Below are 22,699 nucleotides of genomic sequence, written 5' to 3' on the forward strand. Positions count from 1 at the left end.
AATTGCTGCTCTTTCACTCGCCGAACTTAGTGTAGGACGTTTGCGGCTACTTGCACCATATCTCTCGCACACAGGCACCTGTTTACATCGCATCCTCGGTAGTATAGTGGTTAGTATCCCCGCCTGTCACGCGGGAGACCGGGGTTCGATTCCCCGCCGGGGAGATGCGATTTTTATCTCACAAACCTGTTCGAGTGTTGCGCGTATGGGGGTCGTAAGAGCATTAACTTTGCGATCAAGGAGTGTAGTTGGTGCAAAATCTTAAAAAATGCTACATCTTAGGAAGTGGTTCTCGCATTCTTCACACTTCAGAATTACTGGGTTTGCTGTTAACGCTGAATCAAGGCACCCCAGCCGACGCTGTGGGCGTAATAATCGAGCTCGACACAGTCTGCAAAAGAAATAATTTTAGCAGAGCGTGGTTTCGATCCACGGACCTCTGGGTTATGGGCCCAGCACGCTTCCACTGCGCCACTCTGCTGGCTGGGGTTGCGCTGGCTCTTCGCCACGTGACGTGGGACACTTGGAAAGCGTTGTCTGCGTCGCTTTCACACGCCTGTACTTAATTGCGTATCATCTCCCACAGCTCTCAGCTTGACTTGTCTCGACTTTGCTCGACTGACGCTACGCTGACGCTTGCAGGCTGCGATATTTACCACGATTGACTCGACATGCAGCTGCGAGATGCACAGGAGTAACAAAGCACTCCGCGATGCGTCGACATACGAAATCCACTGCCCAGCTACGCGTCGGCAACCAACAAAATGCCGACCCTGCCAGGATTCGAACCTGGAATCTTCTGATCCGTAGTCAGACGCGTTATCCGTTGCGCCACATGGCCAGTGGCAGCATTTCTTTCTACGAGGCAAGTGCAATTGGCGAAGAAACGTGTTCTCCATGGCTGAGCAAGCTCCCAAGGAAGGTACCTCTCGTCCAGCTGCGTGGCCGCAGTGCGCCTGCAGAGCTTAGAGCTTGCCACACATCTGCTCTCGCTGCTCGACAGGTAGCAGAAGGCAAGGCGCGCGTTTTCCCGCGTTTTCTCGACGACCAGAGCCGGTTGATGCGCATGTCAGCGTAGCATATGAAACAAGAATAGCACGAAGCATTGGTAGTCAGGTGCCAAAGTCGCAGTATGGCATCAGGTGGCGATCGTATGTTTCTGTGGCCACCACTGGTTTGCAGCAAAGTGAATACTGCTAACTGAGAACACTGTGTCGTAGCCCCAGTGGCGCAATTGGTTAGCGCACGGTACTTATAAGGCAGTAGCCGTGAGCAATGCCGGGGTTGTGAGTTCGAGCCTCACCTGGGGCATACTTTTATTTCTTAGCAGCTGTCTCTGACAGCAACAGGAGGCTAGGTTTGAGATGTATCAGCTATTTGAGTAACATAATTGTGTATTCGAGACGCTAGCTGCGTCTTCCTCGGTAGTATAGTGGTTAGTATCCCCGCCTGTCACGCGGGAGACCGGGGTTCGATTCCCCGCCGGGGAGGCACATCCGATTTTTAATTGCTGCTCTTTCACTCGCCGAACTTAGTGTAGGACGTTTGCGGCTACTTGCACCATATCTCTCGCACACAGGCACCTGTTTACATCGCATCCTCGGTAGTATAGTGGTTAGTATCCCCGCCTGTCACGCGGGAGACCGGGGTTCGATTCCCCGCCGGGGAGATGCGATTTTTATCTCACAAACCTGTTCGAGTGTTGCGCGTATGGGGGTCGTAAGAGCATTAACTTTGCGATCAAGGAGTGTAGTTGGTGCAAAATCTTAAAAAATGCTACATCTTAGGAAGTGGTTCTCGCATTCTTCACACTTCAGAATTACTGGGTTTGCTGTTAACGCTGAATCAAGGCACCCCAGCCGACGCTGTGGGCGTAATAATCGAGCTCGACACAGTCTGCAAAAGAAATAATTTTAGCAGAGCGTGGTTTCGATCCACGGACCTCTGGGTTATGGGCCCAGCACGCTTCCACTGCGCCACTCTGCTGGCTGGGGTTGCGCTGGCTCTTCGCCACGTGACGTGGGACACTTGGAAAGCGTTGTCTGCGTCGCTTTCACACGCCTGTACTTAATTGCGTATCATCTCCCACAGCTCTCAGCTTGACTTGTCTCGACTTTGCTCGACTGACGCTACGCTGACGCTTGCAGGCTGCGATATTTACCACGATTGACTCGACATGCAGCTGCGAGATGCACAGGAGTAACAAAGCACTCCGCGATGCGTCGACATACGAAATCCACTGCCCAGCTACGCGTCGGCAACCAACAAAATGCCGACCCTGCCAGGATTCGAACCTGGAATCTTCTGATCCGTAGTCAGACGCGTTATCCGTTGCGCCACAGGGCCAGTGGCAGCATTTCTTTCTACGAGGCAAGTGCAATTGGCGAAGAAACGTGTTCTCCATGGCTGAGCAAGCTCCCAAGGAAGGTACCTCTCGTCCAGCTGCGTGGCCGCAGTGCGCCTGCAGAGCTTAGAGCTTGCCACACATCTGCTCTCGCTGCTCGACAGGTAGCAGAAGGCAAGGCGCGCGTTTTCCCGCGTTTTCTCGACGACCAGAGCCGGTTGATGTGCATGTCAGCGTAGCATATGAAACAAGAATAGCACGAAGCATTGGTAGTCAGGTGCCAAAGTCGCAGTATGGCATCAGGTGGCGATCGTATGTTTCTGTGGCCACCACTGGTTTGCAGCAAAGTGAATACCGCTAACTGAGAACACTGTGTCGTAGCCCCAGTGGCGCAATTGGTTAGCGCACGGTACTTATAAGGCAGTAGCCGTGAGCAATGCCGGGGTTGTGAGTTCGAGCCTCACCTGGGGCATACTTTTATTTCTTAGCAGCTGTCTCTGACAGCAACAGGAGGCTAGGTTTGAGATGTATCAGCTATTTGAGTAACATAATTGTGTATTCGAGACGCTAGCTGCGTCTTCCTCGGTAGTATAGTGGTTAGTATCCCCGCCTGTCACGCGGGAGACCGGGGTTCGATTCCCCGCCGGGGAGGCACATCCGATTTTTAATTGCTGCTCTTTCACTCGCCGAACTTAGTGTAGGACGTTTGCGGCTACTTGCACCATATCTCTCGCACACAGGCACCTGTTTACATCGCATCCTCGGTAGTATAGTGGTTAGTATCCCCGCCTGTCACGCGGGAGACCGGGGTTCGATTCCCCGCCGGGGAGATGCGATTTTTATCTCACAAACCTGTTCGAGTGTTGCGCGTATGGGGGTCGTAAGAGCATTAACTTTGCGATCAAGGAGTGTAGTTGGTGCAAAATCTTAAAAAATGCTACATCTTAGGAAGTGGTTCTCGCATTCTTCACACTTCAGAATTACTGGGTTTGCTGTTAACGCTGAATCAAGGCACCCCAGCCGACGCTGTGGGCGTAATAATCGAGCTCGACACAGTCTGCAAAAGAAATAATTTTAGCAGAGCGTGGTTTCGATCCACGGACCTCTGGGTTATGGGCCCAGCACGCTTCCACTGCGCCACTCTGCTGGCTGGGGTTGCGCTGGCTCTTCGCCACGTGACGTGGGACACTTGGAAAGCGTTGTCTGCGTCGCTTTCACACGCCTGTACTTAATTGCGTATCATCTCCCACAGCTCTCAGCTTGACTTGTCTCGACTTTGCTCGACTGACGCTACGCTGACGCTTGCAGGCTGCGATATTTACCACGATTGACTCGACATGCAGCTGCGAGATGCACAGGAGTAACAAAGCACTCCGCGATGCGTCGACATACGAAATCCACTGCCCAGCTACGCGTCGGCAACCAACAAAATGCCGACCCTGCCAGGATTCGAACCTGGAATCTTCTGATCCGTAGTCAGACGCGTTATCCGTTGCGCCACAGGGCCAGTGGCAGCATTTCTTTCTACGAGGCAAGTGCAATTGGCGAAGAAACGTGTTCTCCATGGCTGAGCAAGCTCCCAAGGAAGGTACCTCTCGTCCAGCTGCGTGGCCGCAGTGCGCCTGCAGAGCTTAGAGCTTGCCACACATCTGCTCTCGCTGCTCGACAGGTAGCAGAAGGCAAGGCGCGCGTTTTCCCGCGTTTTCTCGACGACCAGAGCCGGTTGATGTGCATGTCAGCGTAGCATATGAAACAAGAATAGCACGAAGCATTGGTAGTCAGGTGCCAAAGTCGCAGTATGGCATCAGGTGGCGATCGTATGTTTCTGTGGCCACCACTGGTTTGCAGCAAAGTGAATACCGCTAACTGAGAACACTGTGTCGTAGCCCCAGTGGCGCAATTGGTTAGCGCACGGTACTTATAAGGCGGTAGCCGTGAGCAATGCCGGGGTTGTGAGTTCGAGCCTCACCTGGGGCATACTTTTATTTCTTAGCAGCTGTCTCTGACAGCAACAGGAGGCTAGGTTTGAGATGTATCAGCTATTTGAGTAACATAATTGTGTATTCGAGACGCTAGCTGCGTCTTCCTCGGTAGTATAGTGGTTAGTATCCCCGCCTGTCACGCGGGAGACCGGGGTTCGATTCCCCGCCGGGGAGGCACATCCGATTTTTAATTGCTGCTCTTTCACTCGCCGAACTTAGTGTAGGACGTTTGCGGCTACTTGCACCATATCTCTCGCACACAGGCACCTGTTTACATCGCATCCTCGGTAGTATAGTGGTTAGTATCCCCGCCTGTCACGCGGGAGACCGGGGTTCGATTCCCCGCCGGGGAGATGCGATTTTTATCTCACAAACCTGTTCGAGTGTTGCGCGTATGGGGGTCGTAAGAGCATTAACTTTGCGATCAAGGAGTGTAGTTGGTGCAAAATCTTAAAAAATGCTACATCTTAGGAAGTGGTTCTCGCATTCTTCACACTTCAGAATTACTGGGTTTGCTGTTAACGCTGAATCAAGGCACCCCAGCCGACGCTGTGGGCGTAATAATCGAGCTCGACACAGTCTGCAAAAGAAATAATTGTAGCAGAGCGTGGTTTCGATCCACGGACCTCTGGGTTATGGGCCCAGCACGCTTCCACTGCGCCACTCTGCTGGCTGGGGTTGCGCTGGCTCTTCGCCACGTGACGTGGGACACTTGGAAAGCGTTGTCTGCGTCGCTTTCACACGCCTGTACTTAATTGCGTATCATCTCCCACAGCTCTCAGCTTGACTTGTCTCGACTTTGCTCGACTGACGCTACGCTGACGCTTGCAGGCTGCGATATTTACCACGATTGACTCGACATGCAGCTGCGAGATGCACAGGAGTAACAAAGCACTCCGCGATGCGTCGACATACGAAATCCACTGCCCAGCTACGCGTCGGCAACCAACAAAATGCCGACCCTGCCAGGATTCGAACCTGGAATCTTCTGATCCGTAGTCAGACGCGTTATCCGTTGCGCCACAGGGCCAGTGGCAGCATTTCTTTCTACGAGGCAAGTGCAATTGGCGAAGAAACGTGTTCTCCATGGCTGAGCAAGCTCCCAAGGAAGGTACCTCTCGTCCAGCTGCGTGGCCGCAGTGCGCCTGCAGAGCTTAGAGCTTGCCACACATCTGCTCTCGCTGCTCGACAGGTAGCAGAAGGCAAGGCGCGCGTTTTCCCGCGTTTTCTCGACGACCAGAGCCGGTTGATGTGCATGTCAGCGTAGCATATGAAACAAGAATAGCACGAAGCATTGGTAGTCAGGTGCCAAAGTCGCAGTATGGCATCAGGTGGCGATCGTATGTTTCTGTGGCCACCACTGGTTTGCAGCAAAGTGAATACCGCTAACTGAGAACACTGTGTCGTAGCCCCAGTGGCGCAATTGGTTAGCGCACGGTACTTATAAGGCGGTAGCCGTGAGCAATGCCGGGGTTGTGAGTTCGAGCCTCACCTGGGGCATACTTTTATTTCTTAGCAGCTGTCTCTGACAGCAACAGGAGGCTAGGTTTGAGATGTATCAGCTATTTGAGTAACATAATTGTGTATTCGAGACGCTAGCTGCGTCTTCCTCGGTAGTATAGTGGTTAGTATCCCCGCCTGTCACGCGGGAGACCGGGGTTCGATTCCCCGCCGGGGAGGCACATCCGATTTTTAATTGCTGCTCTTTCACTCGCCGAACTTAGTGTAGGACGTTTGCGGCTACTTGCACCATATCTCTCGCACACAGGAACCTGTTTACATCGCATCCTCGGTAGTATAGTGGTTAGTATCCCCGCCTGTCACGCGGGAGACCGGGGTTCGATTCCCCGCCGGGGAGATGCGATTTTTATCTCACAAACCTGTTCGAGTGTTGCGCGTATGGGGGTCGTAAGAGCATTAACTTTGCGATCAAGGAGTGTAGTTGGTGCAAAATCTTAAAAAATGCTACATCTTAGGAAGTGGTTCTCGCATTCTTCACACTTCAGAATTACTGGGTTTGCTGTTAACGCTGAATCAAGGCACCCCAGCCGACGCTGTGGGCGTAATAATCGAGCTCGACACAGTCTGCAAAAGAAATAATTGTAGCAGAGCGTGGTTTCGATCCACGGACCTCTGGGTTATGGGCCCAGCACGCTTCCACTGCGCCACTCTGCTGGCTGGGGTTGCGCTGGCTCTTCGCCACGTGACGTGGGACACTTGGAAAGCGTTGTCTGCGTCGCTTTCACACGCCTGTACTTAATTGCGTATCATCTCCCACAGCTCTCAGCTTGACTTGTCTCGACTTTGCTCGACTGACGCTACGCTGACGCTTGCAGGCTGCGATATTTACCACGATTGACTCGACATGCAGCTGCGAGATGCACAGGAGTAACAAAGCACTCCGCGATGCGTCGACATACGAAATCCACTGCCCAGCTACGCGTCGGCAACCAACAAAATGCCGACCCTGCCAGGATTCGAACCTGGAATCTTCTGATCCGTAGTCAGACGCGTTATCCGTTGCGCCACAGGGCCAGTGGCAGCATTTCTTTCTACGAGGCAAGTGCAATTGGCGAAGAAACGTGTTCTCCATGGCTGAGCAAGCTCCCAAGGAAGGTACCTCTCGTCCAGCTGCGTGGCCGCAGTGCGCCTGCAGAGCTTAGAGCTTGCCACACATCTGCTCTCGCTGCTCGACAGGTAGCAGAAGGCAAGGCGCGCGTTTTCCCGCGTTTTCTCGACGACCAGAGCCGGTTGATGTGCATGTCAGCGTAGCATATGAAACAAGAATAGCACGAAGCATTGGTAGTCAGGTGCCAAAGTCGCAGTATGGCATCAGGTGGCGATCGTATGTTTCTGTGGCCACCACTGGTTTGCAGCAAAGTGAATACCGCTAACTGAGAACACTGTGTCGTAGCCCCAGTGGCGCAATTGGTTAGCGCACGGTACTTATAAGGCGGTAGCCGTGAGCAATGCCGGGGTTGTGAGTTCGAGCCTCACCTGGGGCATACTTTTATTTCTTAGCAGCTGTCTCTGACAGCAACAGGAGGCTAGGTTTGAGATGTATCAGCTATTTGAGTAACATAATTGTGTATTCGAGACGCTAGCTGCGTCTTCCTCGGTAGTATAGTGGTTAGTATCCCCGCCTGTCACGCGGGAGACCGGGGTTCGATTCCCCGCCGGGGAGATGCGATTTTTATCTCACAAACCTGTTCGAGTGTTGCGCGTATGGGGGTCGTAAGAGCATTAACTTTGCGATCAAGGAGTGTAGTTGGTGCAAAATCTTAAAAAATGCTACATCTTAGGAAGTGGTTCTCGCATTCTTCACACTTCAGAATTACTGGGTTTGCTGTTAACGCTGAATCAAGGCACCCCAGCCGACGCTGTGGGCGTAATAATCGAGCTCGACACAGTCTGCAAAAGAAATAATTGTAGCAGAGCGTGGTTTCGATCCACGGACCTCTGGGTTATGGGCCCAGCACGCTTCCACTGCGCCACTCTGCTGGCTGGGGTTGCGCTGGCTCTTCGCCACGTGACGTGGGACACTTGGAAAGCGTTGTCTGCGTCGCTTTCACACGCCTGTACTTAATTGCGTATCATCTCCCACAGCTCTCAGCTTGACTTGTCTCGACTTTGCTCGACTGACGCTACGCTGACGCTTGCAGGCTGCGATATTTACCACGATTGACTCGACATGCAGCTGCGAGATGCACAGGAGTAACAAAGCACTCCGCGATGCGTCGACATACGAAATCCACTGCCCAGCTACGCGTCGGCAACCAACAAAATGCCGACCCTGCCAGGATTCGAACCTGGAATCTTCTGATCCGTAGTCAGACGCGTTATCCGTTGCGCCACAGGGCCAGTGGCAGCATTTCTTTCTACGAGGCAAGTGCAATTGGCGAAGAAACGTGTTCTCCATGGCTGAGCAAGCTCCCAAGGAAGGTACCTCTCGTCCAGCTGCGTGGCCGCAGTGCGCCTGCAGAGCTTAGAGCTTGCCACACATCTGCTCTCGCTGCTCGACAGGTAGCAGAAGGCAAGGCGCGCGTTTTCCCGCGTTTTCTCGACGACCAGAGCCGGTTGATGTGCATGTCAGCGTAGCATATGAAACAAGAATAGCACGAAGCATTGGTAGTCAGGTGCCAAAGTCGCAGTATGGCATCAGGTGGCGATCGTATGTTTCTGTGGCCACCACTGGTTTGCAGCAAAGTGAATACCGCTAACTGAGAACACTGTGTCGTAGCCCCAGTGGCGCAATTGGTTAGCGCACGGTACTTATAAGGCGGTAGCCGTGAGCAATGCCGGGGTTGTGAGTTCGAGCCTCACCTGGGGCATACTTTTATTTCTTAGCAGCTGTCTCTGACAGCAACAGGAGGCTAGGTTTGAGATGTATCAGCTATTTGAGTAACATAATTGTGTATTCGAGACGCTAGCTGCGTCTTCCTCGGTAGTATAGTGGTTAGTATCCCCGCCTGTCACGCGGGAGACCGGGGTTCGATTCCCCGCCGGGGAGGCACATCCGATTTTTAATTGCTGCTCTTTCACTCGCCGAACTTAGTGTAGGACGTTTGCGGCTACTTGCACCATATCTCTCGCACACAGGAACCTGTTTACATCGCATCCTCGGTAGTATAGTGGTTAGTATCCCCGCCTGTCACGCGGGAGACCGGGGTTCGATTCCCCGCCGGGGAGATGCGATTTTTATCTCACAAACCTGTTCGAGTGTTGCGCGTATGGGGGTCGTAAGAGCATTAACTTTGCGATCAAGGAGTGTAGTTGGTGCAAAATCTTAAAAAATGCTACATCTTAGGAAGTGGTTCTCGCATTCTTCACACTTCAGAATTACTGGGTTTGCTGTTAACGCTGAATCAAGGCACCCCAGCCGACGCTGTGGGCGTAATAATCGAGCTCGACACAGTCTGCAAAAGAAATAATTGTAGCAGAGCGTGGTTTCGATCCACGGACCTCTGGGTTATGGGCCCAGCACGCTTCCACTGCGCCACTCTGCTGGCTGGGGTTGCGCTGGCTCTTCGCCACGTGACGTGGGACACTTGGAAAGCGTTGTCTGCGTCGCTTTCACACGCCTGTACTTAATTGCGTATCATCTCCCACAGCTCTCAGCTTGACTTGTCTCGACTTTGCTCGACTGACGCTACGCTGACGCTTGCAGGCTGCGATATTTACCACGATTGACTCGACATGCAGCTGCGAGATGCACAGGAGTAACAAAGCACTCCGCGATGCGTCGACATACGAAATCCACTGCCCAGCTACGCGTCGGCAACCAACAAAATGCCGACCCTGCCAGGATTCGAACCTGGAATCTTCTGATCCGTAGTCAGACGCGTTATCCGTTGCGCCACAGGGCCAGTGGCAGCATTTCTTTCTACGAGGCAAGTGCAATTGGCGAAGAAACGTGTTCTCCATGGCTGAGCAAGCTCCCAAGGAAGGTACCTCTCGTCCAGCTGCGTGGCCGCAGTGCGCCTGCAGAGCTTAGAGCTTGCCACACATCTGCTCTCGCTGCTCGACAGGTAGCAGAAGGCAAGGCGCGCGTTTTCCCGCGTTTTCTCGACGACCAGAGCCGGTTGATGTGCATGTCAGCGTAGCATATGAAACAAGAATAGCACGAAGCATTGGTAGTCAGGTGCCAAAGTCGCAGTATGGCATCAGGTGGCGATCGTATGTTTCTGTGGCCACCACTGGTTTGCAGCAAAGTGAATACCGCTAACTGAGAACACTGTGTCGTAGCCCCAGTGGCGCAATTGGTTAGCGCACGGTACTTATAAGGCGGTAGCCGTGAGCAATGCCGGGGTTGTGAGTTCGAGCCTCACCTGGGGCATACTTTTATTTCTTAGCAGCTGTCTCTGACAGCAACAGGAGGCTAGGTTTGAGATGTATCAGCTATTTGAGTAACATAATTGTGTATTCGAGACGCTAGCTGCGTCTTCCTCGGTAGTATAGTGGTTAGTATCCCCGCCTGTCACGCGGGAGACCGGGGTTCGATTCCCCGCCGGGGAGGCACATCCGATTTTTAATTGCTGCTCTTTCACTCGCCGAACTTAGTGTAGGACGTTTGCGGCTACTTGCACCATATCTCTCGCACACAGGAACCTGTTTACATCGCATCCTCGGTAGTATAGTGGTTAGTATCCCCGCCTGTCACGCGGGAGACCGGGGTTCGATTCCCCGCCGGGGAGATGCGATTTTTATCTCACAAACCTGTTCGAGTGTTGCGCGTATGGGGGTCGTAAGAGCATTAACTTTGCGATCAAGGAGTGTAGTTGGTGCAAAATCTTAAAAAATGCTACATCTTAGGAAGTGGTTCTCGCATTCTTCACACTTCAGAATTACTGGGTTTGCTGTTAACGCTGAATCAAGGCACCCCAGCCGACGCTGTGGGCGTAATAATCGAGCTCGACACAGTCTGCAAAAGAAATAATTGTAGCAGAGCGTGGTTTCGATCCACGGACCTCTGGGTTATGGGCCCAGCACGCTTCCACTGCGCCACTCTGCTGGCTGGGGTTGCGCTGGCTCTTCGCCACGTGACGTGGGACACTTGGAAAGCGTTGTCTGCGTCGCTTTCACACGCCTGTACTTAATTGCGTATCATCTCCCACAGCTCTCAGCTTGACTTGTCTCGACTTTGCTCGACTGACGCTACGCTGACGCTTGCAGGCTGCGATATTTACCACGATTGACTCGACATGCAGCTGCGAGATGCACAGGAGTAACAAAGCACTCCGCGATGCGTCGACATACGAAATCCACTGCCCAGCTACGCGTCGGCAACCAACAAAATGCCGACCCTGCCAGGATTCGAACCTGGAATCTTCTGATCCGTAGTCAGACGCGTTATCCGTTGCGCCACAGGGCCAGTGGCAGCATTTCTTTCTACGAGGCAAGTGCAATTGGCGAAGAAACGTGTTCTCCATGGCTGAGCAAGCTCCCAAGGAAGGTACCTCTCGTCCAGCTGCGTGGCCGCAGTGCGCCTGCAGAGCTTAGAGCTTGCCACACATCTGCTCTCGCTGCTCGACAGGTAGCAGAAGGCAAGGCGCGCGTTTTCCCGCGTTTTCTCGACGACCAGAGCCGGTTGATGTGCATGTAAGCGTAGCATATGAAACAAGAATAGCACGAAGCATTGGTAGTCAGGTGCCAAAGTCGCAGTATGGCATCAGGTGGCGATCGTATGTTTCTGTGGCCACCACTGGTTTGCAGCAAAGTGAATACCGCTAACTGAGAACACTGTGTCGTAGCCCCAGTGGCGCAATTGGTTAGCGCGCGGTACTTATAAGGCAGTAGCCGTGAGCAATGCCGGGGTTGTGAGTTCGAGCCTCACCTGGGGCATACTTTTATTTCTTAGCAGCTGTCTCTGACAGCAACAGGAGGCTAGGTTTGAGATGTATCAGCTATTTGAGTAACATAATTGTGTATTCGAGACGCTAGCTGCGTCTTCCTCGGTAGTATAGTGGTTAGTATCCCCGCCTGTCACGCGGGAGACCGGGGTTCGATTCCCCGCCGGGGAGGCACATCCGATTTTTAATTGCTGCTCTTTCACTCGCCGAACTTAGTGTAGGACGTTTGCGGCTACTTGCACCATATCTCTCGCACACAGGCACCTGTTTACATCGCATCCTCGGTAGTATAGTGGTTAGTATCCCCGCCTGTCACGCGGGAGACCGGGGTTCGATTCCCCGCCGGGGAGATGCGATTTTTATCTCACAAACCTGTTCGAGTGTTGCGCGTATGGGGGTCGTAAGAGCATTAACTTTGCGATCAAGGAGTGTAGTTGGTGCAAAATCTTAAAAAATGCTACATCTTAGGAAGTGGTTCTCGCATTCTTCACACTTCAGAATTACTGGGTTTGCTGTTAACGCTGAATCAAGGCACCCCAGCCGACGCTGTGGGCGTAATAATCGAGCTCGACACAGTCTGCAAAAGAAATAATTGTAGCAGAGCGTGGTTTCGATCCACGGACCTCTGGGTTATGGGCCCAGCACGCTTCCACTGCGCCACTCTGCTGGCTGGGGTTGCGCTGGCTCTTCGCCACGTGACGTGGGACACTTGGAAAGCGTTGTCTGCGTCGCTTTCACACGCCTGTACTTAATTGCGTATCATCTCCCACAGCTCTCAGCTTGACTTGTCTCGACTTTGCTCGACTGACGCTACGCTGACGCTTGCAGGCTGCGATATTTACCACGATTGACTCGACATGCAGCTGCGAGATGCACAGGAGTAACAAAGCACTCCGCGATGCGTCGACATACGAAATCCACTGCCCAGCTACGCGTCGGCAACCAACAAAATGCCGACCCTGCCAGGATTCGAACCTGGAATCTTCTGATCCGTAGTCAGACGCGTTATCCGTTGCGCCACAGGGCCAGTGGCAGCATTTCTTTCTACGAGGCAAGTGCAATTGGCGAAGAAACGTGTTCTCCATGGCTGAGCAAGCTCCCAAGGAAGGTACCTCTCGTCCAGCTGCGTGGCCGCAGTGCGCCTGCAGAGCTTAGAGCTTGCCACACATCTGCTCTCGCTGCTCGACAGGTAGCAGAAGGCAAGGCGCGCGTTTTCCCGCGTTTTCTCGACGACCAGAGCCGGTTGATGTGCATGTAAGCGTAGCATATGAAACAAGAATAGCACGAAGCATTGGTAGTCAGGTGCCAAAGTCGCAGTATGGCATCAGGTGGCGATCGTATGTTTCTGTGGCCACCACTGGTTTGCAGCAAAGTGAATACCGCTAACTGAGAACACTGTGTCGTAGCCCCAGTGGCGCAATTGGTTAGCGCGCGGTACTTATAAGGCAGTAGCCGTGAGCAATGCCGGGGTTGTGAGTTCGAGCCTCACCTGGGGCATACTTTTATTTCTTAGCAGCTGTCTCTGACAGCAACAGGAGGCTAGGTTTGAGATGTATCAGCTATTTGAGTAACATAATTGTGTATTCGAGACGCTAGCTGCGTCTTCCTCGGTAGTATAGTGGTTAGTATCCCCGCCTGTCACGCGGGAGACCGGGGTTCGATTCCCCGCCGGGGAGGCACATCCGATTTTTAATTGCTGCTCTTTCACTCGCCGAACTTAGTGTAGGACGTTTGCGGCTACTTGCACCATATCTCTCGCACACAGGCACCTGTTTACATCGCATCCTCGGTAGTATAGTGGTTAGTATCCCCGCCTGTCACGCGGGAGACCGGGGTTCGATTCCCCGCCGGGGAGATGCGATTTTTATCTCACAAACCTGTTCGAGTGTTGCGCGTATGGGGGTCGTAAGAGCATTAACTTTGCGATCAAGGAGTGTAGTTGGTGCAAAATCTTAAAAAATGCTACATCTTAGGAAGTGGTTCTCGCATTCTTCACACTTCAGAATTACTGGGTTTGCTGTTAACGCTGAATCAAGGCACCCCAGCCGACGCTGTGGGCGTAATAATCGAGCTCGACACAGTCTGCAAAAGAAATAATTTTAGCAGAGCGTGGTTTCGATCCACGGACCTCTGGGTTATGGGCCCAGCACGCTTCCACTGCGCCACTCTGCTGGCTGGGGTTGCGCTGGCTCTTCGCCACGTGACGTGGGACACTTGGAAAGCGTTGTCTGCGTCGCTTTCACACGCCTGTACTTAATTGCGTATCATCTCCCACAGCTCTCAGCTTGACTTGTCTCGACTTTGCTCGACTGACGCTACGCTGACGCTTGCAGGCTGCGATATTTACCACGATTGACTCGACATGCAGCTGCGAGATGCACAGGAGTAACAAAGCACTCCGCGATGCGTCGACATACGAAATCCACTGCCCAGCTACGCGTCGGCAACCAACAAAATGCCGACCCTGCCAGGATTCGAACCTGGAATCTTCTGATCCGTAGTCAGACGCGTTATCCGTTGCGCCACAGGGCCAGTGGCAGCATTTCTTTCTACGAGGCAAGTGCAATTGGCGAAGAAACGTGTTCTCCATGGCTGAGCAAGCTCCCAAGGAAGGTACCTCTCGTCCAGCTGCGTGGCCGCAGTGCGCCTGCAGAGCTTAGAGCTTGCCACACATCTGCTCTCGCTGCTCGACAGGTAGCAGAAGGCAAGGCGCGCGTTTTCCCGCGTTTTCTCGACGACCAGAGCCGGTTGATGTGCATGTAAGCGTAGCATATGAAACAAGAATAGCACGAAGCATTGGTAGTCAGGTGCCAAAGTCGCAGTATGGCATCAGGTGGCGATCGTATGTTTCTGTGGCCACCACTGGTTTGCAGCAAAGTGAATACCGCTAACTGAGAACACTGTGTCGTAGCCCCAGTGGCGCAATTGGTTAGCGCGCGGTACTTATAAGGCAGTAGCCGTGAGCAATGCCGGGGTTGTGAGTTCGAGCCTCACCTGGGGCATACTTTTATTTCTTAGCAGCTGTCTCTGACAGCAACAGGAGGCTAGGTTTGAGATGTATCAGCTATTTGAGTAACATAATTGTGTATTCGAGACGCTAGCTGCGTCTTCCTCGGTAGTATAGTGGTTAGTATCCCCGCCTGTCACGCGGGAGACCGGGGTTCGATTCCCCGCCGGGGAGGCACATCCGATTTTTAATTGCTGCTCTTTCACTCGCCGAACTTAGTGTAGGACGTTTGCGGCTACTTGCACCATATCTCTCGCACACAGGAACCTGTTTACATCGCATCCTCGGTAGTATAGTGGTTAGTATCCCCGCCTGTCACGCGGGAGACCGGGGTTCGATTCCCCGCCGGGGAGATGCGATTTTTATCTCACAAACCTGTTCGAGTGTTGCGCGTATGGGGGTCGTAAGAGCATTAACTTTGCGATCAAGGAGTGTAGTTGGTGCAAAATCTTAAAAAATGCTACATCTTAGGAAGTGGTTCTCGCATTCTTCACACTTCAGAATTACTGGGTTTGCTGTTAACGCTGAATCAAGGCACCCCAGCCGACGCTGTGGGCGTAATAATCGAGCTCGACACAGTCTGCAAAAGAAATAATTGTAGCAGAGCGTGGTTTCGATCCACGGACCTCTGGGTTATGGGCCCAGCACGCTTCCACTGCGCCACTCTGCTGGCTGGGGTTGCGCTGGCTCTTCGCCACGTGACGTGGGACACTTGGAAAGCGTTGTCTGCGTCGCTTTCACACGCCTGTACTTAATTGCGTATCATCTCCCACAGCTCTCAGCTTGACTTGTCTCGACTTTGCTCGACTGACGCTACGCTGACGCTTGCAGGCTGCGATATTTACCACGATTGACTCGACATGCAGCTGCGAGATGCACAGGAGTAACAAAGCACTCCGCGATGCGTCGACATACGAAATCCACTGCCCAGCTACGCGTCGGCAACCAACAAAATGCCGACCCTGCCAGGATTCGAACCTGGAATCTTCTGATCCGTAGTCAGACGCGTTATCCGTTGCGCCACAGGGCCAGTGGCAGCATTTCTTTCTACGAGGCAAGTGCAATTGGCGAAGAAACGTGTTCTCCATGGCTGAGCAAGCTCCCAAGGAAGGTACCTCTCGTCCAGCTGCGTGGCCGCAGTGCGCCTGCAGAGCTTAGAGCTTGCCACACATCTGCTCTCGCTGCTCGACAGGTAGCAGAAGGCAAGGCGCGCGTTTTCCCGCGTTTTCTCGACGACCAGAGCCGGTTGATGTGCATGTAAGCGTAGCATATGAAACAAGAATAGCACGAAGCATTGGTAGTCAGGTGCCAAAGTCGCAGTATGGCATCAGGTGGCGATCGTATGTTTCTGTGGCCACCACTGGTTTGCAGCAAAGTGAATACCGCTAACTGAGAACACTGTGTCGTAGCCCCAGTGGCGCAATTGGTTAGCGCGCGGTACTTATAAGGCAGTAGCCGTGAGCAATGCCGGGGTTGTGAGTTCGAGCCTCACCTGGGGCATACTTTTATTTCTTAGCAGCTGTCTCTGACAGCAACAGGAGGCTAGGTTTGAGATGTATCAGCTATTTGAGTAACATAATTGTGTATTCGAGACGCTAGCTGCGTCTTCCTCGGTAGTATAGTGGTTAGTATCCCCGCCTGTCACGCGGGAGACCGGGGTTCGATTCCCCGCCGGGGAGGCACATCCGATTTTTAATTGCTGCTCTTTCACTCGCCGAACTTAGTGTAGGACGTTTGCGGCTACTTGCACCATATCTCTCGCACACAGGCACCTGTTTACATCGCATCCTCGGTAGTATAGTGGTTAGTATCCCCGCCTGTCACGCGGGAGACCGGGGTTCGATTCCCCGCCGGGGAGATGCGATTTTTATCTCACAAACCTGTTCGAGTGTTGCGCGTATGGGGGTCGTAAGAGCATTAACTTTGCGATCAAGGAGTGTAGTTGGTGCAAAATCTTAAAAAATGCTACATCTTAGGAAGTGGTTCTCGCATTCTTCACACTTCAGAATTACTGGGTTTGCTGTTAACGCTGAATCAAGGCACCCCAGCCGACGCTGTGGGCGTAATAATCGAGCTCGACACAGTCTGCAAAAGAAATAATTGTAGCAGAGCGTGGTTTCGATCCACGGACCTCTGGGTTATGGGCCCAGCACGCTTCCACTGCGCCACTCTGCTGGCTGGGGTTGCGCTGGCTCTTCGCCACGTGACGTGGGACACTTGGAAAGCGTTGTCTGCGTCGCTTTCACACGCCTGTACTTAATTGCGTATCATCTCCCACAGCTCTCAGCTTGACTTGTCTCGACTTTGCTCGACTGACGCTACGCTGACGCTTGCAGGCTGCGATATTTACCACGATTGACTCGACATGCAGCTGCGAGATGCACAGGAGTAACAAAGCACTCCGCGATGCGTCGACATACGAAATCCACTGCCCAGCTACGCGTCGGCAACCAACAAAATGCCGACCCTGCCAGGATTCGAACCTGGAATCTTCTGATCCGTAGTCAGACGCGTTATCCGTTGCGCCACAGGGCCAGTGGCAGCATTTCTTTCTACGAGGCAAGTGCAATTGGCGAAGAAACGTGTTCTCCATGGCTGAGCAAGCTCCCAAGGAAGGTACCTCTCGTCCAGCTGCGTGGCCGCAGTGCGCCTGCAGAGCTTAGAGCTTGCCACACATCTGCTCTCGCTGCTCGACAGGTAGCAGAAGGCAAGGCGCGCGTTTTCCCGCGTTTTCTCGACGACCAGAGCCGGTTGATGTGCATGTAAGCGTAGCATATGAAACAAGAATAGCACGAAGCATTGGTAGTCAGGTGCCAAAGTCGCAGTATGGCATCAGGTGGCGATCGTATGTTTCTGTGGCCACCACTGGTTTGCAGCAAAGTGAATACCGCTAACTGAGAACACTGTGTCGTAGCCCCAGTGGCGCAATTGGTTAGCGCGCGGTACTTATAAGGCAGTAGCCGTGAGCAATGCCGGGGTTGTGAGTTCGAGCCTCACCTGGGGCATACTTTTATTTCTTAGCAGCTGTCTCTGACAGCAACAGGAGGCTAGGTTTGAGATGTATCAGCTATTTGAGTAACATAATTGTGTATTCGAGACGCTAGCTGCGTCTTCCTCGGTAGTATAGTGGTTAGTATCCCCGCCTGTCACGCGGGAGACCGGGGTTCGATTCCCCGCCGGGGAGGCACATCCGATTTTTAATTGCTGCTCTTTCACTCGCCGAACTTAGTGTAGGACGTTTGCGGCTACTTGCACCATATCTCTCGCACACAGGCACCTGTTTACATCGCATCCTCGGTAGTATAGTGGTTAGTATCCCCGCCTGTCACGCGGGAGACCGGGGTTCGATTCCCCGCCGGGGAGATGCGATTTTTATCTCACAAACCTGTTCGAGTGTTGCGCGTATGGGGGTCGTAAGAGCATTAACTTTGCGATCAAGGAGTGTAGTTGGTGCAAAATCTTAAAAAATGCTACATCTTAGGAAGTGGTTCTCGCATTCTTCACACTTCAGAATTACTGGGTTTGCTGTTAACGCTGAATCAAGGCACCCCAGCCGACGCTGTGGGCGTAATAATCGAGCTCGACACAGTCTGCAAAAGAAATAATTTTAGCAGAGCGTGGTTTCGATCCACGGACCTCTGGGTTATGGGCCCAGCACGCTTCCACTGCGCCACTCTGCTGGCTGGGGTTGCGCTGGCTCTTCGCCACGTGACGTGGGACACTTGGAAAGCGTTGTCTGCGTCGCTTTCACACGCCTGTACTTAATTGCGTATCATCTCCCACAGCTCTCAGCTTGACTTGTCTCGACTTTGCTCGACTGACGCTACGCTGACGCTTGCAGGCTGCGATATTTACCACGATTGACTCGACATGCAGCTGCGAGATGCACAGGAGTAACAAAGCACTCCGCGATGCGTCGACATACGAAATCCACTGCCCAGCTACGCGTCGGCAACCAACAAAATGCCGACCCTGCCAGGATTCGAACCTGGAATCTTCTGATCCGTAGTCAGACGCGTTATCCGTTGCGCCACAGGGCCAGTGGCAGCATTTCTTTCTACGAGGCAAGTGCAATTGGCGAAGAAACGTGTTCTCCATGGCTGAGCAAGCTCCCAAGGAAGGTACCTCTCGTCCAGCTGCGTGGCCGCAGTGCGCCTGCAGAGCTTAGAGCTTGCCACACATCTGCTCTCGCTGCTCGACAGGTAGCAGAAGGCAAGGCGCGCGTTTTCCCGCGTTTTCTCGACGACCAGAGCCGGTTGATGTGCATGTAAGCGTAGCATATGAAACAAGAATAGCACGAAGCATTGGTAGTCAGGTGCCAAAGTCGCAGTATGGCATCAGGTGGCGATCGTATGTTTCTGTGGCCACCACTGGTTTGCAGCAAAGTGAATACCGCTAACTGAGAACACTGTGTCGTAGCCCCAGTGGCGCAATTGGTTAGCGCGCGGTACTTATAAGGCAGTAGCCGTGAGCAATGCCGGGGTTGTGAGTTCGAGCCTCACCTGGGGCATACTTTTATTTCTTAGCAGCTGTCTCTGACAGCAACAGGAGGCTAGGTTTGAGATGTATCAGCTATTTGAGTAACATAATTGTGTATTCGAGACGCTAGCTGCGTCTTCCTCGGTAGTATAGTGGTTAGTATCCCCGCCTGTCACGCGGGAGACCGGGGTTCGATTCCCCGCCGGGGAGGCACATCCGATTTTTAATTGCTGCTCTTTCACTCGCCGAACTTAGTGTAGGACGTTTGCGGCTACTTGCACCATATCTCTCGCACACAGGAACCTGTTTACATCGCATCCTCGGTAGTATAGTGGTTAGTATCCCCGCCTGTCACGCGGGAGACCGGGGTTCGATTCCCCGCCGGGGAGATGCGATTTTTATCTCACAAACCTGTTCGAGTGTTGCGCGTATGGGGGTCGTAAGAGCATTAACTTTGCGATCAAGGAGTGTAGTTGGTGCAAAATCTTAAAAAATGCTACATCTTAGGAAGTGGTTCTCGCATTCTTCACACTTCAGAATTACTGGGTTTGCTGTTAACGCTGAATCAAGGCACCCCAGCCGACGCTGTGGGCGTAATAATCGAGCTCGACACAGTCTGCAAAAGAAATAATTGTAGCAGAGCGTGGTTTCGATCCACGGACCTCTGGGTTATGGGCCCAGCACGCTTCCACTGCGCCACTCTGCTGGCTGGGGTTGCGCTGGCTCTTCGCCACGTGACGTGGGACACTTGGAAAGCGTTGTCTGCGTCGCTTTCACACGCCTGTACTTAATTGCGTATCATCTCCCACAGCTCTCAGCTTGACTTGTCTCGACTTTGCTCGACTGACGCTACGCTGACGCTTGCAGGCTGCGATATTTACCACGATTGACTCGACATGCAGCTGCGAGATGCACAGGAGTAACAAAGCACTCCGCGATGCGTCGACATACGAAATCCACTGCCCAGCTACGCGTCGGCAACCAACAAAATGCCGACCCTGCCAGGATTCGAACCTGGAATCTTCTGATCCGTAGTCAGACGCGTTATCCGTTGCGCCACAGGGCCAGTGGCAGCATTTCTTTCTACGAGGCAAGTGCAATTGGCGAAGAAACGTGTTCTCCATGGCTGAGCAAGCTCCCAAGGAAGGTACCTCTCGTCCAGCTGCGTGGCCGCAGTGCGCCTGCAGAGCTTAGAGCTTGCCACACATCTGCTCTCGCTGCTCGACAGGTAGCAGAAGGCAAGGCGCGCGTTTTCCCGCGTTTTCTCGACGACCAGAGCCGGTTGATGTGCATGTAAGCGTAGCATATGAAACAAGAATAGCACGAAGCATTGGTAGTCAGGTGCCAAAGTCGCAGTATGGCATCAGGTGGCGATCGTATGTTTCTGTGGCCACCACTGGTTTGCAGCAAAGTGAATACCGCTAACTGAGAACACTGTGTCGTAGCCCCAGTGGCGCAATTGGTTAGCGCGCGGTACTTATAAGGCAGTAGCCGTGAGCAATGCCGGGGTTGTGAGTTCGAGCCTCACCTGGGGCATACTTTTATTTCTTAGCAGCTGTCTCTGACAGCAACAGGAGGCTAGGTTTGAGATGTATCAGCTATTTGAGTAACATAATTGTGTATTCGAGACGCTAGCTGCGTCTTCCTCGGTAGTATAGTGGTTAGTATCCCCGCCTGTCACGCGGGAGACCGGGGTTCGATTCCCCGCCGGGGAGGCACATCCGATTTTTAATTGCTGCTCTTTCACTCGCCGAACTTAGTGTAGGACGTTTGCGGCTACTTGCACCATATCTCTCGCACACAGGCACCTGTTTACATCGCATCCTCGGTAGTATAGTGGTTAGTATCCCCGCCTGTCACGCGGGAGACCGGGGTTCGATTCCCCGCCGGGGAGATGCGATTTTTATCTCACAAACCTGTTCGAGTGTTGCGCGTATGGGGGTCGTAAGAGCATTAACTTTGCGATCAAGGAGTGTAGTTGGTGCAAAATCTTAAAAAATGCTACATCTTAGGAAGTGGTTCTCGCATTCTTCACACTTCAGAATTACTGGGTTTGCTGTTAACGCTGAATCAAGGCACCCCAGCCGACGCTGTGGGCGTAATAATCGAGCTCGACACAGTCTGCAAAAGAAATAATTGTAGCAGAGCGTGGTTTCGATCCACGGACCTCTGGGTTATGGGCCCAGCACGCTTCCACTGCGCCACTCTGCTGGCTGGGGTTGCGCTGGCTCTTCGCCACGTGACGTGGGACACTTGGAAAGCGTTGTCTGCGTCGCTTTCACACGCCTGTACTTAATTGCGTATCATCTCCCACAGCTCTCAGCTTGACTTGTCTCGACTTTGCTCGACTGACGCTACGCTGACGCTTGCAGGCTGCGATATTTACCACGATTGACTCGACATGCAGCTGCGAGATGCACAGGAGTAACAAAGCACTCCGCGATGCGTCGACATACGAAATCCACTGCCCAGCTACGCGTCGGCAACCAACAAAATGCCGACCCTGCCAGGATTCGAACCTGGAATCTTCTGATCCGTAGTCAGACGCGTTATCCGTTGCGCCACAGGGCCAGTGGCAGCATTTCTTTCTACGAGGCAAGTGCAATTGGCGAAGAAACGTGTTCTCCATGGCTGAGCAAGCTCCCAAGGAAGGTACCTCTCGTCCAGCTGCGTGGCCGCAGTGCGCCTGCAGAGCTTAGAGCTTGCCACACATCTGCTCTCGCTGCTCGACAGGTAGCAGAAGGCAAGGCGCGCGTTTTCCCGCGTTTTCTCGACGACCAGAGCCGGTTGATGTGCATGTCAGCGTAGCATATGAAACAAGAATAGCACGAAGCATTGGTAGTCAGGTGCCAAAGTCGCAGTATGGCATCAGGTGGCGATCGTATGTTTCTGTGGCCACCACTGGTTTGCAGCAAAGTGAATACCGCTAACTGAGAACACTGTGTCGTAGCCCCAGTGGCGCAATTGGTTAGCGCACGGTACTTATAAGGCGGTAGCCGTGAGCAATGCCGGGGTTGTGAGTTCGAGCCTCACCTGGGGCATACTTTTATTTCTTAGCAGCTGTCTCTGACAGCAACAGGAGGCTAGGTTTGAGATGTATCAGCTATTTGAGTAACATAATTGTGTATTCGAGACGCTAGCTGCGTCTTCCTCGGTAGTATAGTGGTTAGTATCCCCGCCTGTCACGCGGGAGACCGGGGTTCGATTCCCCGCCGGGGAGGCACATCCGATTTTTAATTGCTGCTCTTTCACTCGCCGAACTTAGTGTAGGACGTTTGCGGCTACTTGCACCATATCTCTCGCACACAGGCACCTGTTTACATCGCATCCTCGGTAGTATAGTGGTTAGTATCCCCGCCTGTCACGCGGGAGACCGGGGTTCGATTCCCCGCCGGGGAGATGCAATTTTTATCTCACAAACCTGTTCGAGTGTTGCGCGTATGGGGGTCGTAAGAGCATTAACTTTGCGATCAAGGAGTGTAGTTGGTGCAAAATCTTAAAAAATGCTACATCTTAGGAAGTGGTTCTCGCATTCTTC

At 53.0% G+C, this 22,699-nt stretch overlaps 75 non-coding genes across 75 annotated transcripts; 45 read left to right on the forward strand and 30 right to left on the reverse strand.

Annotated features, from left to right (window-relative positions):
• The first annotated feature begins 92 nt into the window (after positions 1-92).
• Trnad-guc lies at positions 93-164 on the forward strand. Its single transcript has one exon. It is a non-coding gene; the product is annotated as a tRNA-Asp (tRNA).
• Positions 165-409: 245 nt separating this feature from the next.
• Positions 410-481, reverse strand: Trnam-cau. The gene has a single exon. It is a non-coding gene; the product is annotated as a tRNA-Met (tRNA).
• A 287-nt stretch (positions 482-768) lies between these two features.
• Positions 769-841, reverse strand: Trnar-acg. Its single transcript has one exon. It is a non-coding gene; the product is annotated as a tRNA-Arg (tRNA).
• A 378-nt stretch (positions 842-1,219) lies between these two features.
• Trnai-uau lies at positions 1,220-1,311 on the forward strand. Its single transcript is given in 2 exon segments — positions 1,220-1,257; positions 1,276-1,311. It is a non-coding gene; the product is annotated as a tRNA-Ile (tRNA).
• A 107-nt stretch (positions 1,312-1,418) lies between these two features.
• On the forward strand, positions 1,419-1,490 carry Trnad-guc. Its single transcript has one exon. It is a non-coding gene; the product is annotated as a tRNA-Asp (tRNA).
• A 107-nt stretch (positions 1,491-1,597) lies between these two features.
• On the forward strand, positions 1,598-1,669 carry Trnad-guc. The gene has a single exon. It is a non-coding gene; the product is annotated as a tRNA-Asp (tRNA).
• A 245-nt stretch (positions 1,670-1,914) lies between these two features.
• Trnam-cau lies at positions 1,915-1,986 on the reverse strand. Its single transcript has one exon. It is a non-coding gene; the product is annotated as a tRNA-Met (tRNA).
• Positions 1,987-2,273: 287 nt separating this feature from the next.
• Trnar-acg lies at positions 2,274-2,346 on the reverse strand. Its single transcript has one exon. It is a non-coding gene; the product is annotated as a tRNA-Arg (tRNA).
• Positions 2,347-2,724: 378 nt separating this feature from the next.
• Trnai-uau lies at positions 2,725-2,816 on the forward strand. Its single transcript is given in 2 exon segments — positions 2,725-2,762; positions 2,781-2,816. It is a non-coding gene; the product is annotated as a tRNA-Ile (tRNA).
• A 107-nt stretch (positions 2,817-2,923) lies between these two features.
• Positions 2,924-2,995, forward strand: Trnad-guc. Its single transcript has one exon. It is a non-coding gene; the product is annotated as a tRNA-Asp (tRNA).
• A 107-nt stretch (positions 2,996-3,102) lies between these two features.
• Positions 3,103-3,174, forward strand: Trnad-guc. The gene has a single exon. It is a non-coding gene; the product is annotated as a tRNA-Asp (tRNA).
• Positions 3,175-3,419: 245 nt separating this feature from the next.
• Positions 3,420-3,491, reverse strand: Trnam-cau. Its single transcript has one exon. It is a non-coding gene; the product is annotated as a tRNA-Met (tRNA).
• Positions 3,492-3,778: 287 nt separating this feature from the next.
• Positions 3,779-3,851, reverse strand: Trnar-acg. The gene has a single exon. It is a non-coding gene; the product is annotated as a tRNA-Arg (tRNA).
• Positions 3,852-4,229: 378 nt separating this feature from the next.
• Positions 4,230-4,321, forward strand: Trnai-uau. The gene is given in 2 exon segments: positions 4,230-4,267; positions 4,286-4,321. It is a non-coding gene; the product is annotated as a tRNA-Ile (tRNA).
• Positions 4,322-4,428: 107 nt separating this feature from the next.
• On the forward strand, positions 4,429-4,500 carry Trnad-guc. The gene has a single exon. It is a non-coding gene; the product is annotated as a tRNA-Asp (tRNA).
• A 107-nt stretch (positions 4,501-4,607) lies between these two features.
• On the forward strand, positions 4,608-4,679 carry Trnad-guc. Its single transcript has one exon. It is a non-coding gene; the product is annotated as a tRNA-Asp (tRNA).
• Positions 4,680-4,924: 245 nt separating this feature from the next.
• Positions 4,925-4,996, reverse strand: Trnam-cau. Its single transcript has one exon. It is a non-coding gene; the product is annotated as a tRNA-Met (tRNA).
• Positions 4,997-5,283: 287 nt separating this feature from the next.
• Trnar-acg lies at positions 5,284-5,356 on the reverse strand. The gene has a single exon. It is a non-coding gene; the product is annotated as a tRNA-Arg (tRNA).
• Positions 5,357-5,734: 378 nt separating this feature from the next.
• Trnai-uau lies at positions 5,735-5,826 on the forward strand. The gene is given in 2 exon segments: positions 5,735-5,772; positions 5,791-5,826. It is a non-coding gene; the product is annotated as a tRNA-Ile (tRNA).
• Positions 5,827-5,933: 107 nt separating this feature from the next.
• Positions 5,934-6,005, forward strand: Trnad-guc. The gene has a single exon. It is a non-coding gene; the product is annotated as a tRNA-Asp (tRNA).
• Positions 6,006-6,112: 107 nt separating this feature from the next.
• On the forward strand, positions 6,113-6,184 carry Trnad-guc. The gene has a single exon. It is a non-coding gene; the product is annotated as a tRNA-Asp (tRNA).
• A 245-nt stretch (positions 6,185-6,429) lies between these two features.
• Trnam-cau lies at positions 6,430-6,501 on the reverse strand. Its single transcript has one exon. It is a non-coding gene; the product is annotated as a tRNA-Met (tRNA).
• A 287-nt stretch (positions 6,502-6,788) lies between these two features.
• On the reverse strand, positions 6,789-6,861 carry Trnar-acg. The gene has a single exon. It is a non-coding gene; the product is annotated as a tRNA-Arg (tRNA).
• A 378-nt stretch (positions 6,862-7,239) lies between these two features.
• Positions 7,240-7,331, forward strand: Trnai-uau. Its single transcript is given in 2 exon segments — positions 7,240-7,277; positions 7,296-7,331. It is a non-coding gene; the product is annotated as a tRNA-Ile (tRNA).
• Positions 7,332-7,438: 107 nt separating this feature from the next.
• Trnad-guc lies at positions 7,439-7,510 on the forward strand. The gene has a single exon. It is a non-coding gene; the product is annotated as a tRNA-Asp (tRNA).
• A 245-nt stretch (positions 7,511-7,755) lies between these two features.
• On the reverse strand, positions 7,756-7,827 carry Trnam-cau. The gene has a single exon. It is a non-coding gene; the product is annotated as a tRNA-Met (tRNA).
• A 287-nt stretch (positions 7,828-8,114) lies between these two features.
• Trnar-acg lies at positions 8,115-8,187 on the reverse strand. Its single transcript has one exon. It is a non-coding gene; the product is annotated as a tRNA-Arg (tRNA).
• Positions 8,188-8,565: 378 nt separating this feature from the next.
• Trnai-uau lies at positions 8,566-8,657 on the forward strand. The gene is given in 2 exon segments: positions 8,566-8,603; positions 8,622-8,657. It is a non-coding gene; the product is annotated as a tRNA-Ile (tRNA).
• A 107-nt stretch (positions 8,658-8,764) lies between these two features.
• Positions 8,765-8,836, forward strand: Trnad-guc. Its single transcript has one exon. It is a non-coding gene; the product is annotated as a tRNA-Asp (tRNA).
• Positions 8,837-8,943: 107 nt separating this feature from the next.
• Positions 8,944-9,015, forward strand: Trnad-guc. The gene has a single exon. It is a non-coding gene; the product is annotated as a tRNA-Asp (tRNA).
• Positions 9,016-9,260: 245 nt separating this feature from the next.
• Trnam-cau lies at positions 9,261-9,332 on the reverse strand. Its single transcript has one exon. It is a non-coding gene; the product is annotated as a tRNA-Met (tRNA).
• A 287-nt stretch (positions 9,333-9,619) lies between these two features.
• On the reverse strand, positions 9,620-9,692 carry Trnar-acg. The gene has a single exon. It is a non-coding gene; the product is annotated as a tRNA-Arg (tRNA).
• A 378-nt stretch (positions 9,693-10,070) lies between these two features.
• Positions 10,071-10,162, forward strand: Trnai-uau. The gene is given in 2 exon segments: positions 10,071-10,108; positions 10,127-10,162. It is a non-coding gene; the product is annotated as a tRNA-Ile (tRNA).
• A 107-nt stretch (positions 10,163-10,269) lies between these two features.
• Positions 10,270-10,341, forward strand: Trnad-guc. Its single transcript has one exon. It is a non-coding gene; the product is annotated as a tRNA-Asp (tRNA).
• Positions 10,342-10,448: 107 nt separating this feature from the next.
• On the forward strand, positions 10,449-10,520 carry Trnad-guc. The gene has a single exon. It is a non-coding gene; the product is annotated as a tRNA-Asp (tRNA).
• Positions 10,521-10,765: 245 nt separating this feature from the next.
• Trnam-cau lies at positions 10,766-10,837 on the reverse strand. Its single transcript has one exon. It is a non-coding gene; the product is annotated as a tRNA-Met (tRNA).
• A 287-nt stretch (positions 10,838-11,124) lies between these two features.
• Positions 11,125-11,197, reverse strand: Trnar-acg. Its single transcript has one exon. It is a non-coding gene; the product is annotated as a tRNA-Arg (tRNA).
• Positions 11,198-11,575: 378 nt separating this feature from the next.
• Trnai-uau lies at positions 11,576-11,667 on the forward strand. The gene is given in 2 exon segments: positions 11,576-11,613; positions 11,632-11,667. It is a non-coding gene; the product is annotated as a tRNA-Ile (tRNA).
• Positions 11,668-11,774: 107 nt separating this feature from the next.
• On the forward strand, positions 11,775-11,846 carry Trnad-guc. Its single transcript has one exon. It is a non-coding gene; the product is annotated as a tRNA-Asp (tRNA).
• A 107-nt stretch (positions 11,847-11,953) lies between these two features.
• Positions 11,954-12,025, forward strand: Trnad-guc. The gene has a single exon. It is a non-coding gene; the product is annotated as a tRNA-Asp (tRNA).
• Positions 12,026-12,270: 245 nt separating this feature from the next.
• Trnam-cau lies at positions 12,271-12,342 on the reverse strand. The gene has a single exon. It is a non-coding gene; the product is annotated as a tRNA-Met (tRNA).
• A 287-nt stretch (positions 12,343-12,629) lies between these two features.
• On the reverse strand, positions 12,630-12,702 carry Trnar-acg. Its single transcript has one exon. It is a non-coding gene; the product is annotated as a tRNA-Arg (tRNA).
• Positions 12,703-13,080: 378 nt separating this feature from the next.
• Positions 13,081-13,172, forward strand: Trnai-uau. Its single transcript is given in 2 exon segments — positions 13,081-13,118; positions 13,137-13,172. It is a non-coding gene; the product is annotated as a tRNA-Ile (tRNA).
• A 107-nt stretch (positions 13,173-13,279) lies between these two features.
• Positions 13,280-13,351, forward strand: Trnad-guc. The gene has a single exon. It is a non-coding gene; the product is annotated as a tRNA-Asp (tRNA).
• A 107-nt stretch (positions 13,352-13,458) lies between these two features.
• Positions 13,459-13,530, forward strand: Trnad-guc. Its single transcript has one exon. It is a non-coding gene; the product is annotated as a tRNA-Asp (tRNA).
• A 245-nt stretch (positions 13,531-13,775) lies between these two features.
• Positions 13,776-13,847, reverse strand: Trnam-cau. Its single transcript has one exon. It is a non-coding gene; the product is annotated as a tRNA-Met (tRNA).
• A 287-nt stretch (positions 13,848-14,134) lies between these two features.
• On the reverse strand, positions 14,135-14,207 carry Trnar-acg. The gene has a single exon. It is a non-coding gene; the product is annotated as a tRNA-Arg (tRNA).
• A 378-nt stretch (positions 14,208-14,585) lies between these two features.
• Trnai-uau lies at positions 14,586-14,677 on the forward strand. Its single transcript is given in 2 exon segments — positions 14,586-14,623; positions 14,642-14,677. It is a non-coding gene; the product is annotated as a tRNA-Ile (tRNA).
• Positions 14,678-14,784: 107 nt separating this feature from the next.
• Trnad-guc lies at positions 14,785-14,856 on the forward strand. Its single transcript has one exon. It is a non-coding gene; the product is annotated as a tRNA-Asp (tRNA).
• A 107-nt stretch (positions 14,857-14,963) lies between these two features.
• Trnad-guc lies at positions 14,964-15,035 on the forward strand. The gene has a single exon. It is a non-coding gene; the product is annotated as a tRNA-Asp (tRNA).
• Positions 15,036-15,280: 245 nt separating this feature from the next.
• Positions 15,281-15,352, reverse strand: Trnam-cau. Its single transcript has one exon. It is a non-coding gene; the product is annotated as a tRNA-Met (tRNA).
• A 287-nt stretch (positions 15,353-15,639) lies between these two features.
• Trnar-acg lies at positions 15,640-15,712 on the reverse strand. The gene has a single exon. It is a non-coding gene; the product is annotated as a tRNA-Arg (tRNA).
• A 378-nt stretch (positions 15,713-16,090) lies between these two features.
• Positions 16,091-16,182, forward strand: Trnai-uau. Its single transcript is given in 2 exon segments — positions 16,091-16,128; positions 16,147-16,182. It is a non-coding gene; the product is annotated as a tRNA-Ile (tRNA).
• Positions 16,183-16,289: 107 nt separating this feature from the next.
• Positions 16,290-16,361, forward strand: Trnad-guc. The gene has a single exon. It is a non-coding gene; the product is annotated as a tRNA-Asp (tRNA).
• A 107-nt stretch (positions 16,362-16,468) lies between these two features.
• Positions 16,469-16,540, forward strand: Trnad-guc. The gene has a single exon. It is a non-coding gene; the product is annotated as a tRNA-Asp (tRNA).
• Positions 16,541-16,785: 245 nt separating this feature from the next.
• Positions 16,786-16,857, reverse strand: Trnam-cau. Its single transcript has one exon. It is a non-coding gene; the product is annotated as a tRNA-Met (tRNA).
• Positions 16,858-17,144: 287 nt separating this feature from the next.
• On the reverse strand, positions 17,145-17,217 carry Trnar-acg. The gene has a single exon. It is a non-coding gene; the product is annotated as a tRNA-Arg (tRNA).
• Positions 17,218-17,595: 378 nt separating this feature from the next.
• Trnai-uau lies at positions 17,596-17,687 on the forward strand. The gene is given in 2 exon segments: positions 17,596-17,633; positions 17,652-17,687. It is a non-coding gene; the product is annotated as a tRNA-Ile (tRNA).
• A 107-nt stretch (positions 17,688-17,794) lies between these two features.
• Positions 17,795-17,866, forward strand: Trnad-guc. Its single transcript has one exon. It is a non-coding gene; the product is annotated as a tRNA-Asp (tRNA).
• A 107-nt stretch (positions 17,867-17,973) lies between these two features.
• Trnad-guc lies at positions 17,974-18,045 on the forward strand. Its single transcript has one exon. It is a non-coding gene; the product is annotated as a tRNA-Asp (tRNA).
• A 245-nt stretch (positions 18,046-18,290) lies between these two features.
• On the reverse strand, positions 18,291-18,362 carry Trnam-cau. The gene has a single exon. It is a non-coding gene; the product is annotated as a tRNA-Met (tRNA).
• A 287-nt stretch (positions 18,363-18,649) lies between these two features.
• Positions 18,650-18,722, reverse strand: Trnar-acg. The gene has a single exon. It is a non-coding gene; the product is annotated as a tRNA-Arg (tRNA).
• Positions 18,723-19,100: 378 nt separating this feature from the next.
• Positions 19,101-19,192, forward strand: Trnai-uau. Its single transcript is given in 2 exon segments — positions 19,101-19,138; positions 19,157-19,192. It is a non-coding gene; the product is annotated as a tRNA-Ile (tRNA).
• Positions 19,193-19,299: 107 nt separating this feature from the next.
• Trnad-guc lies at positions 19,300-19,371 on the forward strand. Its single transcript has one exon. It is a non-coding gene; the product is annotated as a tRNA-Asp (tRNA).
• Positions 19,372-19,478: 107 nt separating this feature from the next.
• On the forward strand, positions 19,479-19,550 carry Trnad-guc. Its single transcript has one exon. It is a non-coding gene; the product is annotated as a tRNA-Asp (tRNA).
• A 245-nt stretch (positions 19,551-19,795) lies between these two features.
• Trnam-cau lies at positions 19,796-19,867 on the reverse strand. Its single transcript has one exon. It is a non-coding gene; the product is annotated as a tRNA-Met (tRNA).
• Positions 19,868-20,154: 287 nt separating this feature from the next.
• Trnar-acg lies at positions 20,155-20,227 on the reverse strand. Its single transcript has one exon. It is a non-coding gene; the product is annotated as a tRNA-Arg (tRNA).
• A 378-nt stretch (positions 20,228-20,605) lies between these two features.
• On the forward strand, positions 20,606-20,697 carry Trnai-uau. Its single transcript is given in 2 exon segments — positions 20,606-20,643; positions 20,662-20,697. It is a non-coding gene; the product is annotated as a tRNA-Ile (tRNA).
• Positions 20,698-20,804: 107 nt separating this feature from the next.
• On the forward strand, positions 20,805-20,876 carry Trnad-guc. The gene has a single exon. It is a non-coding gene; the product is annotated as a tRNA-Asp (tRNA).
• A 107-nt stretch (positions 20,877-20,983) lies between these two features.
• Trnad-guc lies at positions 20,984-21,055 on the forward strand. Its single transcript has one exon. It is a non-coding gene; the product is annotated as a tRNA-Asp (tRNA).
• Positions 21,056-21,300: 245 nt separating this feature from the next.
• Positions 21,301-21,372, reverse strand: Trnam-cau. Its single transcript has one exon. It is a non-coding gene; the product is annotated as a tRNA-Met (tRNA).
• Positions 21,373-21,659: 287 nt separating this feature from the next.
• Positions 21,660-21,732, reverse strand: Trnar-acg. Its single transcript has one exon. It is a non-coding gene; the product is annotated as a tRNA-Arg (tRNA).
• A 378-nt stretch (positions 21,733-22,110) lies between these two features.
• On the forward strand, positions 22,111-22,202 carry Trnai-uau. Its single transcript is given in 2 exon segments — positions 22,111-22,148; positions 22,167-22,202. It is a non-coding gene; the product is annotated as a tRNA-Ile (tRNA).
• Positions 22,203-22,309: 107 nt separating this feature from the next.
• Trnad-guc lies at positions 22,310-22,381 on the forward strand. Its single transcript has one exon. It is a non-coding gene; the product is annotated as a tRNA-Asp (tRNA).
• Positions 22,382-22,488: 107 nt separating this feature from the next.
• On the forward strand, positions 22,489-22,560 carry Trnad-guc. Its single transcript has one exon. It is a non-coding gene; the product is annotated as a tRNA-Asp (tRNA).
• The last annotated feature ends 139 nt before the right edge of the window (positions 22,561-22,699 follow it).

The sequence above is a fragment of the Schistocerca americana genome, chromosome 8, assembly GCF_021461395.2.
Source record: "Schistocerca americana isolate TAMUIC-IGC-003095 chromosome 8, iqSchAmer2.1, whole genome shotgun sequence".
NCBI lineage: Eukaryota > Metazoa > Arthropoda > Insecta > Orthoptera > Acrididae > Schistocerca > Schistocerca americana.